Below are 22,387 nucleotides of genomic sequence, written 5' to 3'. Positions count from 1 at the left end.
AGGAAGGACTTCCACGGGTGCTCAGGCCTCACCAAGCTTTTATTCATTTGGGATACACCCATAGTATAGCCCTTAGGCAGGCGACCCCTGGCAACAGGCAGACTAGCCCATCAGCAAGGATTTACATAATAATAAATGGGGAAGTTGCTTCAGCTACCACTGTCTGGACAAACAGAGGTGGCGCCTAGCTCCAACTTTTGCTAGGGCTTGGAAGGCACCCAGCCGTTGGGGGGGTTCTCTGTCTAAGCTATCAGCTAGTGAAGACAATAAACAGTTTCCCACACAGCCACATGTATGTACTCTTGTCCCCCTCATACACTTCCTCTTGTCATCTTTTCTGGCTGCAAAATAATGGATTTGAATGAGAATGGAGATATGCCTTTTCTTTTTTTCTTTTCAGCTGGTAAACCACAAATAAATATCAGCATCTTAACTATTATCATGCAAAATACAAAAATGCCATGTCAAACTGTATTTAAATGACAGATTTTCATTTTTTTAATTACACCAAGTAGGATTTAAGAGATTTTAAGCTTTATGAGCGCTAATACCTTTGTGATTATGATTTGTTTGCCCCTAATTAAAAGAATCAGTAGTATGGTGGGGAGAGAAAATTGATGCACCAGAAAAACTTATGAAGAATGCTGTGACATATTTTCTCCTTTTGCTTCAAAGATCAAAATATCTAGCACGTGGCAGTAATGAGGCAAGTTTCACACGTTGGGATAATTGTGACTGTGTTCTCTGTTCCATCATTCATTAACAAGAGCAGACAAATGAATCCTGGATTTTGCTAATCTGATTATCTTGGCTTTGATTTTGGTAAACAATATAAATTATTTCCTGAAGAGCTGTGGAGGAAAATAGGGGATATTATTGCTGAATGCAACAATCTCATAACACTTATAACATTTCTCTCTGGCCCAGGAGACACCAACTACCCAGGTGTCTTGAGCAGCCCAGGGGAGGACATCTGACAGGCTCCCACTCAGCATCCTGGTCCCCAGGTCGGGTTGCACCTGGATGAAAGAGAGTGCCAGGATTTCTTCAGCTGGCTTCTGGCTCCAAAGCAAACCAAAGCTCCTGGGGATGCTCCCATTTGCCTGCTGAGGAGAACACACTATGTCTGTGGAGTGTTTTCCATACATTATTCGATGATAGCCTTGCAAAGCCTTCTGTGTAGAACCTGCAGTAAACAAATGATAAAAGTGAATCTCAGAGAGCGTTTGGTTTTTAATGACATATACCTTATAAACAGAAAGGCTGGGCTTTGAAACTCTGTTGGTTGGTACCAAAGTGAGCAGGACAATATAGTGATTTCCAGAACTGGTCCTTTAATAACATGAGTCCTAGAACCCTCCTTCTTCTACTCCATTCTGTTGATGCCTGAGGTTAACTGCTGAATCATTTAGGGTATTCTAAGGGATGGAACAAAAGTCTTTCTAGCCCGCTGTGTGGTAAGAATGCTGTCATGACATGGTATGATTGGTATTTAATAAAAATATTGTTCATGCTAGAGTGCAGGCTTCATGAAAGTGAGGCTATGCATCTGTTTATAGTTCAATGATGTATTTCAAGTCCCTAGAAGAGGGCCTGCCATAAAGAAGACACTCAATAAGTAGCTGCTGAATGAATGAACTTTGCAGGTTGAGATGACCTCCAATGCCCCCATTGGACTGCCCACCGTTACTTTTGTTTTGTTGCAAAGAAGAAAGGTTGCTCTTTGGAGGAATAAATAAACCTTTTAGAATTCACTGAGAAAAAGATAATAGAAGTTCCTACAGGCCGCAGCTAAATAGATATGAAGTCTCCAGCTGCTCCTTCAGAGTGGTTCTCCATTGGTTATAAACTACAGGCATTTCGGCGTCCAACCCACTGGAAGCTTTCCTTTTTCTCCAGAATAACTTTTAGTGCATTAATCAAACCCCTACCAGCAGCAGTTGGTGCATATGTGGTAGGAGGAAAAGTATGCCTTTGTCTAAACAGCCAGAATGCTAACCCTGCCCAGGGAAACAACTTACTTTCAGAGAGGTTCATTGTTGTCTGTTCCTAATGAATGCCTCTGTAGTATGGATGAAATGCAGAGAGATAACTACCTTCTAAGGACTCGGTAACTACCATGCTAATATATGGGTGTTTAAAACCAAACAGAAGAGAACAAATTTTAAAAATGATAGAAAAGCCTAAGAGGAGAAGATAGATTTATGCAAAAAAAAATAGAGAGGGCAAGATACAGAACATAAAAAGGATGTAAATTCAGAAGAAAGGGAATTCCATGATACTACAAAGAAATGGAGTCTAAAAGTTGACTATAAGGATATACTAGTAATTACAAATATTATGTACATTGAGCAAAACAATGTCATACACTAATGAGTTAGACCATACTTCCAATGGCCCACATCTGAACTACATAGCCATGTGTCATCACCTGGTCACAATAGACAGCCTTGAAGCATAGAGAAAATGAGCAAAAATAAATATCAAGGTTTTATTTTTTAAATATATTCTTATTGATTTCAGAGAAGAAAGGAGTGGGAGAGAGAGATAGTAACATCAATGATGAGAGAGAATAATTGATTGGTTGCCTCCTGCATGCCCCTACTGGGGATTGAATTCCTCCATCCCTTATGCCCTTCTCCCCACACCCCAGGGCATGTGTGCCCAGACCAGGAATCAAACCATGACCTGTTGGTTCATAGGTCGATGCTCAAGCACTGAACCACATCAGCTGAGCAAAAATAAATATCAAGGTTTTAAAAGTTTCAACTTCCTGATTTTTATTTTTCATACGGATCCATGTTGTGTGGAAAAAGGCGAATATTTGCCACTGCATGGTGTGACTCTGACAGAGGACAGTTTGCAGATACTTCCTCTCACTACAGCATCCAGGCTTTGCAATCAAATAGGTAGTTTGATCATTTATATAATCATTATTTTTAAGGGAGTAATTCAATCCTGAAATTAAAGAGCTGATGTATGTAAACTGATACGATGTTCCTTTAACAATCTCATTGAGAAGTTACTTTTTAATTGCTTTGCTTATAATTTCAACTTCAAAGCCAGTAATAGCTTTCAAATTAATAGCTCATAGCCCATTTGATACTCTGATATTTAATTAATGAGTTCATAACTCCAGCGGCACATTGCCTTTCTGACAGCTCCTCCAGGTTGTTAGTTTCCATATTGCTGACTGTTGTCTGCGAGCCGTTCTCTAGGAGGTCATTTTGCCTATGTAAGCCTTTTGAGCTGGATGGTGAAAAAGATCAGGCTCCATAAAAATGAAAGGTGTCCCTTTCCTGCTCAATGGGGTGGCTAGCTTTGTGAGACCTCTGAGGATAGCTGGGATTTTGTCTTGTGGTGTTCTTTTTCTTTTAACTTTCAAATGCATCCTAAACAGATGCCGTCCACAATACCACTAACTAAATAATGACATCGCGAAGGGGTTTGGAGATGGGCAGGTGGACAAATGAGTCCACATGTCCGCCTTCTTTCCAGAAGCCTTCCCAACCCATCCTAGAGGCCACTGGGTCTTCCTCCCCAGGGCTCTCCTTGTCACTTTGAAGGAGGTGACAAACCGTGGCCTTTGAACTAAGAATGTGTTAGAGTTTTAAAGGACTGTAACAAACAGACAAAAAAAAGAAAATGATGGACATTATGAGAGCCCTTTACAGGGAAAGCTTGCTGATCCCTGAAGGATAATTCACGCTCACCATCAGCTTTTGTAATTGAAATCCTTCCATTGGGCAAGGCTTGGCCAATTTTCCTCTCAAATTCACACAACAACACGCTTTGATGACAAGGGTGGTGCTTCTCTACAACAGGCCACCCCTGCTCACAGGCTCTTCCTATGAAGGAGGCAGGGAGTCACTCAGGAGGCGACCTGGCATTCATCATCCCCTCTTTATGGGAATTAGCACTGCTTAGTATTGTAGCATTTTGCAGGGTTTCCAAGTAAAGTAAATGTCTCTGACACTGAATCTCCCTCTACAAAATCACCCCCAGATGTCCTTCGTTGTGATTCCTGGTATGCGGGCCACCATTTGAAATCAGCTTTTTGGAATTTAAAATTATGACCTTTCAGAAGACTCTACTGCAGGGCAATGACTCTGGGAATGTTCACGCCCCCAGTGATAAACCACTCCCAGGTTACCCACCATGGTTTGGCTGGTGGCCAGCTGGATGGAGAGAGTGTGGCAAAGGACAAGTCCTGAGAGTGACAGTGGACCACACCTTAGTGTGTATCAGCCAGGCCCCCTGTGGAGAACTAGATTATCCAGACACTTTCCAGGAATGGGTCTACACAAGAAAAAGGAATCACCATGCCAAAGGAGCAGAGGGAAGAAAAAGCAAACGTATATGTCTACTTCAGTGTTTAACGGAGGGCTGGTACTGCCGGAACATTATAGATTGTCACGAAGTTAGAAATAATTAATGATCATTGAAATAGCTGTGATTTATTAGTAGTATTTGGATTATTAAGATAAAGATAATTATAATAAAATTAGGTACTTCAAATAGTTATTGCATTAATGATTTTAATTTTAATGATTGCTTTTAAAGTGTGCTAGAAATAGATTTTCTATAAATAGACTAATAGTAATAAGAGCGGCATTGAGTGCTAACCATGCATTAGGAATAGGGCTGTGTTCTTCATATACATTACCTTAACTGATTAAAACTGTTTTGATGGGGTAGATTAATGAGTAAAGGAACCCTTGTGAGTTTTGAGGGAGCATTTGCCTAGAAAGTTTGCCTAGAGGAAAGGATTTGCTAAAGAAATATTTCACTAGAATTCCACATAGGAGAACTTTCAATTGCAAACACAGCTCTTCTAAACTGCAGCGCCCTAGGAGCAGCAGGAATACAGCGTTTGAGACAGACTCTGAGCACCCCCCATGGACTCCAGTCCAGGGAGCTCCTTCCCATGTGCAGGAAGGAATAGGAGGCTCCTGCAACACATTCAACCTTAACAGGAGCCCTTACTCAGAGCCACCCCTCGAAACTACAGCACAAGGCATTTCTGCTTTGTTCTGCGTCTGGCATATCTAAGCCTATTATCAGCTTCTGAGTACGGTGCCTGTTTGTGGAAGGAGAGTACAGGTAAGTGAAATTATATATAGAAGTTTGTGGTGTACAAACCTGCTAAAAACTACGAATCTACTTTCTATGTGGATTGTCCTTGAATCTGTCTCTAATGATATTGCATCATAAAAAAGATCAGCAAACAATAATAAAAGGCACTATTTATTGAGTGCTTAGGATGTGTGCATGATACTGCCAAGCACTTGGTGTATCTATGGAATTTGAGTGAGTTGGTAATATGAGCCCCATCACACTTGTGAGGTGACTGAGTCTTAAAGAACTTTCTTGATTTCCCCAGTCCCATGCAGACAATATGTGGTATAGCTGAGATTTAGGTATGTGAGTATTTATAGTATCGCTTAGCCATGACGCTATCAATTGTATACTAGTACTTTGGTAGTTTGAGATAATGTTCCGTGTGTGTGTGTGTGTGTGTGTGTGCATGTGCCCACGTGCACGCTTTTGCATTATGAGCCCCTGAGAATAGGGGCAGCTCCTCTCACAGCACACAGCAGTGTTATGTATTTAATTAGCACATGCTTTGACGATGTTGATAGCATGCGGCACTTTCCTGTTTTCTGCTCTGAGATATCTGTCAACAGGAATCAGGATCCTTCCTCTTTGTACCACTGGGGAACTAGCCACAAGGTGTGTGAGCAAAGGAAAAGTCATTCATCGAATTTCAGTGTACCTCTCTGCTCTTATTTTCTTTCTGTACGTGAACACAGCTGCTCTAAAATTTTTGAAGATTTCCAAAGCCCTCCTGTCTACTGAGTTAAAATCTTTCCCCTTCATTTACTCCATGAAACAGTTTATTTTTTCTAATCGAAAGCCTCATGAAAAGGTACAAGATATAAGAATTGTTTGACACTGTAAAATTACTACTCCGATTCTGCTCTCAGATTTTGCTCAGCACACCTTGGCTTGGAATGAGTAAAACTATTAGTGTCATCATATACATAAATATAAAGCCTAACCATTAAAACAAAGAGAGGTTATTTATTAAACCCTCTGGATCTAATTTTCAAAAGGCCTTTGTTCTTCCTCAGAGGCACATTTTCTTTTTTTTATAATATATTTATTGATTGATTTTAGAGAGGGGGGAGAGAGGGGGAGAGAAAGATAAATATAACATATATCTATTGATTGATTTGAGAGAGAGAGAGAGAGAGAGAGAGAGAGAGAGAGAGAAAGAGATTGTTCCACTCATCTGTGCATTCATTGGTTGATTCCTCTATGTGCCTGGACTGAGGATTGAACCCACAACCTTGGCATATCAGGGCAATGGTCACCAACCCAGCTACCTGGCCAGGGCATCGGTAACACATTTTCCAAGTTCCTTCCTTGTCAAAGAATCAGGTCAAGAGAGCCCTTTGTGTGGACACATTAGTTTGGACACAGACACATTGAAGCACAAATGAGGCTTCCAAGCAAAGCTCGTTGGGCATTTCCATTATTCTTAATCATCTTTTAGAAGGTATAGTATTTTTTTTTTTCAGTTTATGGGATGGTAGTTTGCAGTTGGCAGAGTAAATCAGAGGAACACCCAAAGTTAAGTGCATGAATAAAATAGAAGAAAAACATAGTAATGACTAATAGATGTAAATGCCAAGAAATTTTCTTGTCTTTGAAATTAGACATCTGTGCCCTATTTTTACATGCTCATCACCATAAGCGTTTTAGCATGTTTCCCCCAGTCTGTCAGCGCAGACATATTCTGAAGGCCTTGAAGCTTTAACACCTTCACTGCTAACAGAGATGCCCTGGCAGCCGCTCTCATGAAACATCTGCTGAGAGAAAGCCATGTGGGGTGCAGACCTCACCCTGAGAGCTTTGTCAGAGGGCTTCGCACACTGCTGCTCCTCTGATGAGAGAAAGAACTGTGTTTCTGGGTCACGTCTGCAGGAAGATCAGCTTGGGGGACACAGCATCGCCCCGACAGGCCTCCTCTCATATGGATTCACCAGTTCAGAACTTGGCCTCGAGTCTGCACAGGAGGAGGACAGCAGATGAAGGGCTGTCTCCAAACTGAGCCGCTTCGAGGCCACACATGTTTGCACAGCTTGCAAAGCAGCAAGAGCGTGGGCCGGTCCTGTCTACAGAGAGCCAATTGCTCTGAAGTGCTTGCATCTGACCAGGGATGACGCTTACGCAGTTTGCTTGGCCTTGGAAAGCTTCCGGGGAAGGATGATAGCCAGGGTCTTAGGAGTCTGCTCTGCCCACTAGAGTGAGCCTTATTCAAAGGCAAATGGTTTTAAGAGGACCTCCAAGTTCCCAATGCTTCCCAAACTACAAACTCACTTACCTGCTACCCCTCTCCTCCACACTCTGGGGAAAGTTTGTCTTAATAATGAGAAATGGCCTTAATTAAACTCAGAACCCTCGATGTGGGACAAGAGATGGCAAACGTGATGGAGTGGAAATGTCTGACATTGTTCTAGAGAGCAGGATAAGGAAATTGACCCACTGAGAGGTTGGTTGCAAGAGTGAGGAGGAGGTGTGGTGGTTCAACTACTTACGCCGACAAATCATCCTGGAATTAGCTCTCACTCTTCTACCAGGAACTGAAAATTTCTCTCTTGAGTTTAGGAGCTTGCCAGAGAACCCTTCATTCTCTATGGGTGAATTACTGGAGCTACTTATTTGATTCTTATAAGTGAGCTTTATTTGGTTATTTTAAGTAAGAACTAAACATCTGACCTCACATTTGAAATGATTTTTGACTAGTAAGATTTTAAAAATTTAGTATGAAAAATGTTTACTATGAAGGATAGTGACTGGTCAAATTGAAACTCATTCTTAATTTTTAAAATTAAAATATCATTTCTTAAAAAACATTAAAGAAAAATCATAATGGAATTTAGAGTATGCGTAGAACCTAAAAAGCATATGCTGCATATCAAAATTGTGGAATGAGTTACAGTTTAACTAGGATGAAAATTTGTAATCTTAAATATTTAAAGAAAAAAATCTAAAAATGCATTCATTTTGAGTTTTTTTTTTTTGTTTTTGTTTTGTCTGGAGAGTGGAAGATGAAAGTGGGAAAGTTTAAAACAAAATAGCGAGATTTATCAAGAATAAAAGAGACACAAGATGTGTCCATAGGGCTTACTTTACCCAAGATAGTTCACACCTATACCCACTGTTCCAGCATAAGCAAAAATAGTGCCCCCTTTCATTCTCAAAAGCCTCAGGGTTTGATTTGTAATTATATAATCATATTTGGACCATTGCGTTATTTACAGAAGAAACAAAACATTGCATAATTAAGGGTGCTGCTCATTTTAATCCTTTTAATAATCCCTGACATCTGAGACTAAAAATTTGGGGGGAAAGTGGTTTGATACTCAAAGAAAGTGCGTTGTATGAAAACCTTAAGTGTGCCTAGATTTATCTACAATGGAGACATTTAGGGCAAACATTTCGATGGGGAAGAAATAAGGAAGGGTGACTGCAGTCAGCTTAGGCAGTTTACTACAGTTGTGTAGGCTACTACTCTGAATTTAGGCTACGTGGGTTGTAATTCCAGCTTCATCATTTCACACTGAAAATATAATAGTGAAATCAAATAGTCAAAACTGAACAGGTTAGTATGGGCAGCCCTCATATGACTAATAGCTGAGAAATGAATGCTCATGTGCCCTGAGTACGAGGCAGGATTGGAACAATGACTAATTTGAAGTAATATCTACCATCCTTTCTTGCTCATTTGCTTACTTTTTTTTTTTGCCTATGTAGAGTGTGAGATATGGGGTAAAGATAAGGAACTAGCTATTATAATAATCAGGAAAGAGGTTGTGAAAGAAACTGTATTCATTTACAGTATTTCTTCCTGCTCAGATGGCATAGATGCTCTTTAACTCACTACACAAATTTATAGACTCTGTCATTCTGTCGAAAGCATTAATGAAACCTTATTGAAGGCATTTTACTGCTAGATCAGGACAGAAACCACACTTGGAGTCTCACACAAAAAATGTATGCACAGTGTCCCCGAGGGTTGATAAGAGTTGCTTTAGCAGGTGGGGTTGGCCGGGGAACTCGCACTATCATGATCCTGACAACCAGAAGCTTTCAGGGTTCAGCACAATCCGTCATACGAGTGTCTACATGCAATGTGATTCTGCCTAGACTTCTTCATGCATTATATATAGGTTAAAAGAGGTTGCCGTAAATAGCAGGTTCATAGAAAGGACAGATTGAACATTTGAACTCTTTGCAAAAGGGAAAAAAAGTGAGAGAGAGAAAGACCATTTTTTCACTTCCTTCCTGGACTCCCCATCACCCTTCTAATGCCGGCAACTGCAGAAGCAACACTAGTTCTACATTAAAATTCGATAAGCCTTTCTCTTGATTCCAGTCTGACAGATCTCCCGCATGGCAGAGAAGCCACAGGGCTGAATGAATGGGTTTCTAAACAAATTGGGTTAGATGCTGCTTTTGCTTGGCTTACTTAAGATTGATTGGTAATTAATTGGTTTAAAATTGGTCCTTTCCTAGTGGAGCAAACTTGGAGCAGGGCTTTGTGGATTTTGTGAGGGCTTCAGAGGATTGCGGAGGCGGGGGGAGGTCATGAGAAATAGATGTTTTTCAAGGGTCTTGTGTCTAAAGAATGGAATGTGGTCTCTTTTGGACACCCCTCCAGCAGGGGGCCAATACATTTAATGATGGAAAATTACTCCATGGTCAGAATTGAAAAGGAGTAACAAGTGTGTTCTCTTCTAAAAAACAAAAATGCAGAAAAATAAATGTTCATCTTTCCCCCTTCTCAGATCAGAATCAGTCATTTATGGACTAACCAGCATATGCACAAGTGAATTGGCTCTGGTGGCCTAGACAGTGTTTGGTAAGTGGGCGTGGAGTCAGAGTGGGCCGAAATGGTACCTGGAAGAAGCCTATGTGACAGCCCCGGGAGGGAAGTCAGCTCAGGGTGAGACTAAAGAGATTGTGCAGAAGAAATCCCAACACCACTTATTCAGGTCCCAGTAGAATACAACCAAGCATGACTAAAAATCCCAGTTAAATGCAACTCACCCCTTTTGGACTCCTGAGGTAATGTGAAAATTTCTACATAACTACCTTGTATTAAATATAATGGACATTATAAAAATTATAAAATAGGTGTTCATTTGTTTCTCACAACCCCTAACATATGTGAGCTGGTATTTCTACTGCATCTCTTTCAAGGTGACAGGGCCTTATTTCTATTCCTCTAGAGCAGTGGTTCTCAACCTTCCTAATGCCACGACGCTTTAATACAGTTCCTCATGTTGTGGTGACCCCCAACCATAAAATTATTTTCGTTGCTACTTCATAACTGTAATTTTGCTACTGTTATGAATCGTAATGTAAATATCTGATATTCAGGATGTATTTTCATTGTTACAAATTGAACATAATTAAAGCATAGTGATTAATCACAAAAACAATATGTAATTATATATATGCATTTTCCGATGGTCTTAGGCGACCCCTCTGAAAGGGTCGTTCGACCCCCAAAGGAATCGCAACCCACAGGTTGGCAACCCACAGGTTGAGAACCCCTGCTCTAGAATCTGATAAAAGTTTCTGTAGAACTTGGTGCAAGCTTAAATATTTTAAAAATATATGAGGACAGACAGAAGACATGGGGTTACTTTGTCATTGTTGTTGATGACGGGGTACAAGGACATAGATAACTTTATCTGGTTTTATATTTTGAGTTTCCTAGGAGCATGACAAATATTTCTAATGCATATATTAATTTAATGAAAGTTTCTGGGCAATAAATAGTTGTTGATGGAAACAAGCAATCAATCAGATAGGAAACCTATTTTTTAAGAACTTATATATTTTATAGGCAATAAAATGGTAATGATTCTATTCAGTACAAAGTTACAGGTTTCAAAAGCACAAATTATTATGTTAGTTGGATTAGCGGAGACCTTTCAATGGTGGGAGCCAGGGAAAGCCCTGGTGGGGACTTGAATTTGTGTAAGTTGTTTGTACTCTGTGAAGAATTAAGTAAAGCACCCATATGGGTTTAAAGAAGGGACAGGTACACAAAATATCAGTGACTTGGCTGCAGTGCAGGGTCTGTGAAGGAAAATGAAGGAATAAGGAAAGAGATTCTTGAGGGTCAGATGGTCAAGGGTCTTAGGTGACACTTGGAAGAACTGGGGCTTTGTTCAGTGATCAGTCGGAACCTCTGAAGACTGGTGAACACAGCTATGCCCAAGGCAGAATAATTTGGTAATGGTATTTGGGGTGGATTCAACTAGGGAGAGCCCAGTTAGGGAGTCAGGGTTAGTATTAAAAGTGTGCCAGGAGAGAGTCTTTTCATGATGTATACAATTATCAAATCATCGCCATTACACTTTCAATATCTTCTTATTTTATTTGTCATTATACTTCGATAAATATGGGGGCAAGGAGCATGCCAGAGAGAAGTACAATGGGTAAGAGGCTCTGGCTCAGTAGTGGAGGAGGAAGATGTGAGAGCAATTGGTTTCAGGCATGTTGGATTGAAGTCCCACAGCCAAGTACTTCTATGAAGGTGACCTAATTTTCAGAGCCTTTAATTACCCATCATTATGCCAAAGATTCTATACGTAAGGGCACTTAAAAAAATGTGAGTGCCTTATTTCACGCTGATTTTTGTTAACCTTAAAAAAATCATTTTCATACTGGAAGCAAGTACTTTTCAACCTGGGCTATGCACTTACATTTTCTGAGGAGTTCTTAAGACGAAGGAAGCTTAGAGCGTCACCCAAAACTCTCTTGAGATGGTGCCCAGAAATCTATTTGCAATGTTCCCAAGCCGATTCAGATGTGTAACCTAGGCAAGTTCATGCTCCCGCACGGAATGCAGTCCTACATTATCTGCTGCCTGTGACTGCGGAAGGAACAGCAATTAGTGCAATCACAGACACTTACGTTGGGTGATTCATAGAACATTTTTAAATTTTATGAGATTCCTAAAGCAGTCTATGATTATGCATTTTGAATGATTTTTTAAAACATTTCACTTTCTTTTCTAGTTGGTGACAAGATTATTCTTGAAAATTCATTATTGAATGCTGATTTTTTAAAAAAGGTCATTATCATTTCATTGATTGGAGTTAGATATTGTTTCTCAGTGTCCATCTGAAGCTACTTTTTTTTTTTTTTTGCTTCTAGTGCACATATTGAGGGTGTACTAAGAAGTGGAGCAGAGTGTCCCAAAAAAGGCTGTCACACCATGTGAAGCAGAAACTCAGTCAGTTGTGTCTGAAAATATTGAATCTTAAACACTGTTCAAAAATTGGAAAAAAAAATGGAAGAAGGCTCTCTTGTAAGAGAAAACATGCTGGAGAACTGAGGCAACACTGAAGAAACAACATAGGTTAATGAACGGATAGAAGCAGGCCTTGAACACATCTATTTGAACCCTGAGCCAAGGCATGCATTTTTTTAAAATTTTATTTTCTTGTTTAAAGTATTACAAATAGTAGTACATATGTCTTCTTTTTTCCCCCCATTTTCCTTCCCCCAGCCTCCTCTACCCCCCCGGCACATGCCCTTACCCCCCCCCCCCCAATGTCTTGTGTCTATTGGTTTTGCTTATATGCATGCATGTAAGTCCTTCCATTGATCTCTTAACCCCCCCCCTCCCCCCCACTCCGCAACACTCCCCAGTCTTCCCGCTGTAATCTTACAGTCTGTTCAATGCTTCTCTGCCTCTGTATCTATCTTTTTGTTCATTAGGTTATAATGTTCTTTATTGTCCATAAATGAGTGAGATCATGTGAAGGCATGCATTTTAAATCTTGTCCCTGCAATAACCAGATTCTAGTATATTCCATTTTTTTTTTTGTTAGAGTCCATTCAGTTTAGGTTTTCTCTTAATTTACATTATTGTAATAGACAGTGACGCCATGGTGTTATCTAAGATTTTATTGACACGACTGCATGGCACCAAGTTGGAATTTCTACACGTTTGTTAAAAAAACACCCAACTCCCTTTCGTTTGTCTCATTTTGGAATCTGGTGATTTTTCTCTGCACAATCCCTCAGGATTCTTCATTATTTTTCCAAGCATGTTTCTTACTTGCCTTGAATGTAGGCAACTCTTGAATGTAGGTCTTTGTGAGCCAGAACAAACTTCTCCCTTAGGGATCCTGAGGGGAAAAAAGAAAATGCATTTCACATTTCCACACTAAAGGACATTTTCCTCAAGATGAATTGGTAACCTTCACATATTGGATGACTGACTTTTCAGACCTAATTTAGAAAAGAACGACTTCAGATCCGATGAAAAATACATGGCCTACCAAAAGACCCCTCTGGTGGGCCCGTCTCTCACCTTGGACCCTGGATTGTAATCTTTGCCTTGTCAAGGACTTTGTTCCCTCATTTATTTCTTCTCTTCTGTTCCAGCACTCTCTGCTGCATTGTTCTCTTATTTCTTTAAACAAAGAAACATGCCTTAGTATCTCTCATCAATAAGAAATATATAACCAGCAAAACAAAGCAAAGTCCATTTTCTCCTCAGGTTCCTCTGGGAACATTCCCACGTTTCTGCTTCCTTTTAGGGCAATACTTTTCAAAACAGTTCTGTCCACAGTGTCCCCAGTCCCTCCCCTGTCAATCTCCAGTGCGGTTACTGTCCATCTTTCTCCAAGGAAAGTGTTTTTGTCAAGGGACTCTTTTCTGTTCTTGTCCCAATCTCTTGTTTCTCCTTAATGAAGGGTACTTCTCTCTTGGCCTATTTGATACTGTACCCTCTTCCTGGCTTTTCTGTGACTACTTTTATTGCCTTCTTGACTTATTTCTCCTCATCTACTATTTGCCTAAATCAGGAACTGCCTCACAGAACAATAAAGAGTCCTTATCCATCTCCACTCTTACCCCTAAGGTGGTCTATCATTACCAGAGCCTTGATAAGTATCTGCAAGGTGACAACTGCAAAATTCTCATATCTTCAGCTGAGATTTCTCCACTAGACTGACAATACAGATTTCAAACCTGTGTACTGTATGTCTACATTTGGATGTTTCAAAGCTATTGCAAATTTAACATGAGCATACTTTCTAATTTTGAAACTTTTCCAGAAAACACGTTCTCCCTTATACTTCCTCATCTCTTTTCAGGGTGTCTTTATTACTCATTTGGTCAAATCAGATACTTGAAATATGCCCCTGATTTTTCTCTTTATCTTGCCCACAAAATAAAATTTCTTGACAACTCAGTGTTTCTACAAAATATGCCTTTGAACCCATCCTTTCCTCTTGATAATGATTCTATGACCATATTTTCAGAAATAATCATATTTCAAGACAATTTCTGTAGATTCTTAGTTGGTCTTTCACATTCAGTACATTATAATCCATTTTCTTTGTAACAACCAGACAGACAATTTTTCCAACATGAGTAAAATCATATATTCCCAATTTAAAAATTATCAGTGGCTTCCCACTCATTTGAGAAGAAAACCCAAACTCCTTTCCTTGGTTTACTTGGGTCTACCTGGTCTTTCCCTAGTCTCTCCAATCTCATCTCATGACAATCAATCTCTCTCTCTCTCTCTCTCTCTCTCTCTCTCTCTCTCTCCACACACACACACACCCCCATCATGTTCTTTCTCACTTCAGACACTTTGCATTTTCTAGATGCTTCACCTGAATTGTAGTTCAATTGTCTCATATTTTCAGATTCTTACAGGCTGTTTCCTTCTCATACTTCAGATGTGTGTTTTTTTAATTCTTTATTGTTGAAAGTATTACATACTAGAGGCCCGGTGCACAAATTCATGCACATATGGGGTCTCTCAGCCTGGCCAGCAATCCCCCCTTTCCCTGGGGATTGGGTCTAAGCTGGCAGTCAGACATCCCTCTCAAAGTCCTGGACCCCTCGCTCCTTACTGCCCACTTACAGCGGAGGCGGGAGAGACTCCCACCACCGCCCCTGTGCTCACCAGCCTTGAGCCTGGCTTGTGGCTGAGCAACGCTTCTCCTGTGGGAGCACACTGACCACCAGGGTTCAGCTCCTGCATTGAGCATCTGCCCCCTGGTGGTCAGTGTACATATAGCAACCAGTTGTTCCGCTGGTCATTCTGCCATTCGGTTGATTTGCATATTAGCATTTTATTACATAGGATATCCTTTTCCCCCCATTGTCCTCTCCCAGCCTGTCCCTGCCCCCAGCCCATGCCTCCCCCCCCACACACTGTGTCCATTAGTTATGCTTATATGCACACAAGTTCTTTGGTTTATCTCTTATCCCTGCCACCCACCCTCCTCTGCTTTCCATCTGAGGTTTGTCGGATGTTCCATGATTCTGTGTCTCTGAATCTGTTTTTATTCATCAGTTCATGTTGTCCATTATCTTCCACAAATGAGTGAGATCATACGATACTTATCTTTCTCTGACTGGCTTATTTCACTTAGCACAATGCTCTTCAGGTCCGTCCATCATCCTTTAGGTGTCATCTCAATCCACACCACCTTATCTCAGGAAATGCAACACAACATGTGATTGTTTTCCATCACCGAGATTTCTCATGTGAATGACAGCACTTGCCACAAGTCTGGAATTAGTATGTTTGGCTACTGCATATTAGCCAAACACAGTAAATAATTGTTGCATGAATTAACACCATAATTTACTGGACCTGAAAAAAGATGTGTATGTAATGGTTACTGGTCTCACATTGGCATGAATATTTTTCACAAAGCTGAGATTTCTCTTCACTGGCACTGTTTGTTTGTGTTTTTTTAATCTTCCATTTTTGGTTGCCCATTTATTGGGGTGACACTGGATGACAAAATCATACAGGTTTCAGGTGTAAAATTCCACAACACATCATCTGTACATGCTACTGTGGGCTCACCACCCCAAGTCCAGTCTCCTTTTATGCAGTTTAGAGCTCATAGCTTGGAGGAGAGCTGGGAAGTGTTCTCCCTCTATTTTATAGGAGGTTGGACTAATTTGCCAATAAATTTAAAGTTCAGATGAACCAAATTGCATAATTAAAATTTTAATAAAAATGTTTAAATGATAAACAAAATCACATTGATCAAGCAATAGATAAGCAAGAAAAGTAAACAAATGAGGAGAAATTTACTTGGCAATTTTTACCCCTTTTATAATCCTGCCAAATCTTCTTTGGCTCCCTGGAAACCAGATGGTATTAAGATGGTCCCAGTGTTTACAAGCCGGGGGAACCAGTGGGTACCCTCCAGTCAAGAGGCTAACTAGTAACTACAGGGATTAAAGTATGTCTTCCTAAACTTGCCCGACTCCTTCAAAATCTTCTCTCAGAAAATTGTGTTAATATATTTCAGCGTCTGATGAATCTGGTTGCAATTTTCTTGACATTGGGCTCTTATTTAAAATTTTTACACATGTGCATAGTTTATTTTTTTCCTTTTTAATTGGCTCCAATTCCTTGTATAGGAAAGTGAAATTCAAAATTATAAACCATGATTATCTGATAAGAGAAAATTTAACTGTTTCTGAGCTCTTCAGGTTATTTTGGGTCTACATCTAGAGTAAGGTTAGAATTGTGTCCAGTTATAAACTAATTTAAAGAATGCTGGAAAATAGTGAAAAATGTTTCATGTATCTCCAAACTTGAATTAGCATTGTATTAATCACAGTGCTTCTCACCTTAATAATTGGCTGAATGGACCAAGAGTCCATGATACCTATAACATCTCATGAATAAACAGAACCTTGGAGAAATGCCATACGGGAATTGAGGGAACTCATTACAAAGAAACAAGCTGAGGCCCTGGCCGGTTTTGCTCAGTGGATAGAGCGTCGGCCTGCAAACTGAAAGGTCCCAGGTTCAATTCCAGTCAAGGGCATGTACCTTGGTTGCGGGCACATCCCCAGTAGGAGGTGTGCAGGAGGCAGCTGATCGATGTTTCTCTCTCATCGATGTTTCTGACTCTCTGTCCCTCTCCCTTCCTCTCTGTGAAAAATCAATAAAATAAATATATTTTTAAAAAAGAAACAAGCTGAGGACATTGTTAGCAACATCATGTATTGATATAAATCAAGGAAAAGGCTCATGTAGCGGCAAATTAGGAACATATTATAGCTGACAAGTATAAGTTTCCAAAGTTGCTGTTCATTGTACCAGGAAGTTCCAAGTTCATGACCCAAACTATTTACTCTGATTCTTTAAGCCCACTATTCAATATTGAGCTGTTTAAGGAATATGCCTTATTTATATTTACATTATAGATATTGACAATGGCTGTTGTTTGTAATGTTTATTTGGTTTAGATCATGTCCTTTTAGAAAGAAGCTGGATAAAATTCTATCAAGAACTGAGCATGTATTTGACAGACACCTTTCTTGCCCTAAATGTATATTTGTTTATATTATAAATATGCTAGCCTTTATTTGTTTTTAGAAATTGATAGTACAATTAAAATACCATGTATTTTAAATTAAGCATAGTTCTGTTTAGTGGAGGTTATTGTAACTTTCAGACAAAGGACAAAGGTATATCTAAAAAATTCTGATGACAAAGCTTTAGTCATATTTTAAACTTTCAACCCATCAGTAAAATTTAGGAGCTTTCAAGCTTCCTATTAACTTCACAGGTTATACTGGGGATTAGGATAAGAAGACAGAACAAAATTATCCCAACTTTCGATACATTCCCTATTAATGTGTGCATGTGTGTTTTTGTGTTTGTATACACTCTCATATATATAATACGCATTAGGAAGAAATGACAGCCATGATAAAACTGTTCATAACTAAAACATTGATATACCTCAAGTAATAAAAGAACAACATAGCAATTTCCAGGAATGCTAAGAAGGCAAATTCTTATTGAAAAGTTAAGCAGCCATTTAAAGATTGCATCTGACCCATGTGTGGTATTTTTGTTTTTTTCGTTTTCACTTTTTCTATAATGGGACAGTATTTTCCCTGACCATGCTTATCACTGAATGAAGGAACATAGGCTTAACTTCAGAAGGAAGTTGGGGAAGATTTGTTATTTAGATTAGGAAGATGTAATCAATTTTAAATTATTGAGTAATAGCTAATAGCTGGTATTGCAAATTATAGCCAGGTGTTTCTACTTTAAAATTTACTTTAGTTCTTACCTTAAATGTGATATGCAAATAACGGTAGGGATTTATTATTAGTACTGTTATTATAATAGATATATTGCGGGGGGGGGGACTAATTTGAGAAACCTTAATGCATGCTATTCAATGACTTCATAGGGATTTCTGCTCTTTGGAAACCTAACTGTCTCCAACCGGCACTAGCATTTCGTGTCTCTCTTCACCCAGAAGTGATACATGGAACAATTAACGCAGTTCTAAAAATGATATTGACTTTAGGAAGCTGATTTTATTCAAGAAAGCATAATAAATGCCTTATTAAAGTGATGCTTTGATTAAGGAATTTGGTTTGTTGTTGTTTTGTTATTAAAAGTGAAGATAATTTAGAGTAATCACAATTAGAAAAATTTTATATAGAACAGAAGATATTATAAGGGGTAGCTTATAAGGAAGAGCTGGAAGCACCTTCACAAGAAACTACCTTTAGCTCTACACGATGAATCACTGCATCTCCGTGCATCAGATACTGCACACAAGCTGTATCCAGTCACAGGTGAAGCATGCATGTTGGCCTCAACTCTATAGATTCCTTTTTCTTTTAAAATATACATTTCTTTTTATTTTAATTGAGAGAGAGAGAGAGAGAGAGAGAGAGAACGAACAACCTTGACTTGTTGTTCTACTTTATGTATGCATTCATTGGTTGATTATTGTATGTGCCCTGACCTGGGATCAAACCCACAACCTTGGTGTTTCTAGACAGCACTCTAACCACTGAGCTACTTGGCCAGGGTTCATCGTTATGGGTTCTGATCCAGAAGTTCTAATTGAAACCCAGAAATGGACCCAGTGCTTGAGGGGCTCCTGATGTTGGTTCTTGCATGAAAGCACACCAGGAAGCATGGATCTAAAGTTCCTTCCCGCCAGCAAAGGCCTGGCAATGCCTCCCTGTGGCCTTGCTCTTTCTCTGCTGAATGTTTCCCTGGTCTCACTGGCTCTTTTTAACACTCTCTGGGGAAACTTCGCCCATCACCCTCAGCAAGTCAAACTCCTTCTCAGTGTTGCCTACCTGTCCCCTCCAGGAATACTGCCTTAGCATGTCGATTATACTTACCGTGTTTCTTATTGTCCCCAACTTGTTTGTCAGCTTTTTGAGGGCAATGACAAAGCTTCTATTTTCTTTTTAATTTTTTTAAATCCTTTGTGGGAAGGATAATGCCTAGCATGTAGGAAGCACTCAATACATAATTAAATAAATGAATATATTAAAATTAATGAATAAAAACAACTACCCAAGTGAGGCTGCTTCTATATAATGATGGCTCTGACTTTGAAAGGATACGAAACACATGGAAACATCATTTGAGAGGATCTGTGCTCTTCCTTTGTGTGTGCCCTACTTCACGCTCACTTTGCATTCTCTGCATAATCTGTAAGAACATAAGTTCTTGGCAGAAATCCTGGTTTACGACTAAAGTAACAAGTGGCTGCCAGTCCAGAGCCATTAGTATCTATTGTGTAAATCTATATTTAGTACCATAAAATGTAATGGAATCCCAAATTACTGATCATAAGAAATAGCTGATTTTTAAATACAGAGAGTAAAACATCGTGGTGAGTGCTTTAATTATTTTTTCCTTGAAACGGATGGTTTTATTGTATCTGACACTATTAAGAAAAATGAATTCTTTGGGGAACTAAAATCCGAAAGGGCTGCACATTTTAAGTGCTTTCTCTTTGGGTGAAGATTTATTTTATTTTAATGTGGGACCACTTAGTGAGTGAGAAGGTTGTAAAAGACTTTTGTGTGCACATTAAAATTTTATATGCTCTATGTTCTTAATATTTTACAATGTATATCATTATGTATTTCCAGAAAAGTTTGAGGATCCCTCAGAATGGAAAGAAGTACTTAAACTAGCCACTTGTGTGCACCTACTATGTGCTAGCCAGTGGTCGGCAAACTGCAGCTCGCGAGCCACATGCGGCTCTTTGGCCCCTTGAGTGTGGCTCTTCCACAAAAATACCGACTTCTGCGCATGGGCCACGAAGTTTCAATCGCACTGTACATGTGCGCCCGCACGTGGTATTTTCTGGAAGAGCCACACTCAAGGGACCAAAGAGCCGCATGTGGCTCGCAAGCCGCAGTTTGCCGACCATTGTGCTAGTCAATCAGATACCTGCTTTATGTATATAAATAGGGGATTTGGAAAGGTTCAGTGGGAGATGGTTGCTGCATGATGGGTGGTTTTCATTTTGAATGAGAGACTCAAAAATTTGAAAAGACCTCCTGACACCTGTTTTAATTCTTACATTAACATCCTCTAAGGGGAAATACATTGTATACAGCTTAATTTTAAGAAAGACCTATGCTCCCTGATAAATATGCTTGATTAAACATATAATATGACAATAAGAGATGCATTTCAAAAGTAGTAGTTGTCACAACCAATCGCCTGAACTTTGCTGTTGATATTCTGAAGCTGTCTGCCCGGGTAATCCCAGGTACATTGTTGACTCTAAAGCTGTTGTCTCTTAAACTGGGAAGCAAGAGCAACACTGTTAAGTTCTCTTGGTCAGTAAGGAATTTAATCAACCTGGTTTATGGAAACTCTTCTGAGGGAGACCTTCCTGCCACAGAAATCACAGTAGGATTAGTGAAAGTAGGTTTTAGATCAGATGTGATATTTAACACAGTAGATGATCATACTATTTCCACTTTTCCTTGTGGATCCCAGGCAAAGGATGTATTTTTAACTTCACCAAATGTGATATATTTTGCAAGTATTTCTTTTGCGTTCCAGATGTATTTGGCCTTTTCTTGTATCACTTGAGCTAATGAAATCCCAAGATGCAGCCTCTCTCAAAACTTCACCTACACACTTCTTTCCCGGTTAGAAAACAATTAGAGTTCCTTCTCCACAAATTTCTGTTTTCTTGTTACCTATAAAGAGCAACTATTGCCAGTAGCTATTGAAAACAGCTTTAAATTGGATGAAGGATTATATTTGCAAACACGTGATTAAATTAAAATGTATGTTGTTATTGAAAGAACGTTCTGATAGAGTATTAAATGCAAAAACAGAATTATTTTGTGTAGGACTCACATATTTTGGAATTAAAGCTTAGGTTCAAATGCTGTTCTTGCCAGATAGCTGGATGACTAAGGGCAGTCTACTCTGAGATTCGATTTCCTAATTTGTGACATTTGTAGAATAAAATGACATCTACCTCAAAGAGTGGCTGTAGCTATAAAATGGGTCAAGAGCTTTGAGCACCTACTCCGGTGTCTGGCACACACATCTGCAGGCTGGGATTTGGTGTGGAGCCCTTTTCCCACCCCAAAGCGAGACCCTTGATACCGCCATTGAGAAAGGACCACAAATTCAACATTTTATCCAATATAAACAATGGGCTCTGTGTGCTTTACCACTGTCACAAGGCTGCATAGTCAGTTAAATAGAGCTACTCAGTAGCCAGCCATGCAATGGATGCCCTTCATATGATACATTAGCATCTTATTGTTGTAAACATGGTACAAGTCTCCCCCGGCGTTGCTGCTTTATCATTGTTTTTCACATTAGAAACTAAACTGAATGATGTAGAACATCTTTATTAAAATTTTGGAATTCATCAGGATTTCTAAAAGATCATATCAATGTGTTTTTAAATGTGTATATTCCTCTGTGTGCGTGCGTGCATGTGTGTGTGTGTGTGTGTGTGTGTGTGTGTGTGTGTGTTTTAAAGAGCTTGCCCCTTGAGTACGTTTGGAAAGTGCTCAAGGAAATATTATACAATATTTATACAGTATGATCTAGTCTTTCTGCCTATCCATCAATCTTTGTTAGAGTCTCTGTTGGGATCTAAATCTCAGGCTTTGTGTAGTACCAAATCAAAATACCTCAAGTTTTTGGAATCTTGGGCATGAATTATATACACACACACACACACAGCACACCCAGCATGGCTAAAGCACATGGAACTTTGCAAAGTGAAGCACAAAACTGCCTTGTAGACAATTCTTGACTGTCCAGGGCATATGTGGGGGGTGTGGGATTATTCTGAAGATGAGTTCTCCACCCAAAATGACAAATGTGTATTTACTTAATTTTCTAATTATGTTTTTCAAATCTGGAAATTTTATTTAGCTATTGCCTTTGGTCTTCTATTTTTTTCTCTCTTTGCACACTGTAATCATACCCATTTTAAAGTTTGCTTCAGGTATTTTAAGTTCTAATTTATATGTTGTC

Source organism: Myotis yumanensis, unplaced genomic scaffold, assembly GCF_028538775.1.
Source record: "Myotis yumanensis isolate MYYU_CA2020_CCGP unplaced genomic scaffold, mMyoYum1.0.hap1 SCAF_11, whole genome shotgun sequence".
Lineage (NCBI taxonomy): Eukaryota > Metazoa > Chordata > Mammalia > Chiroptera > Vespertilionidae > Myotis > Myotis yumanensis.
Note: the sequence above shows the minus strand (reverse complement) of the source record.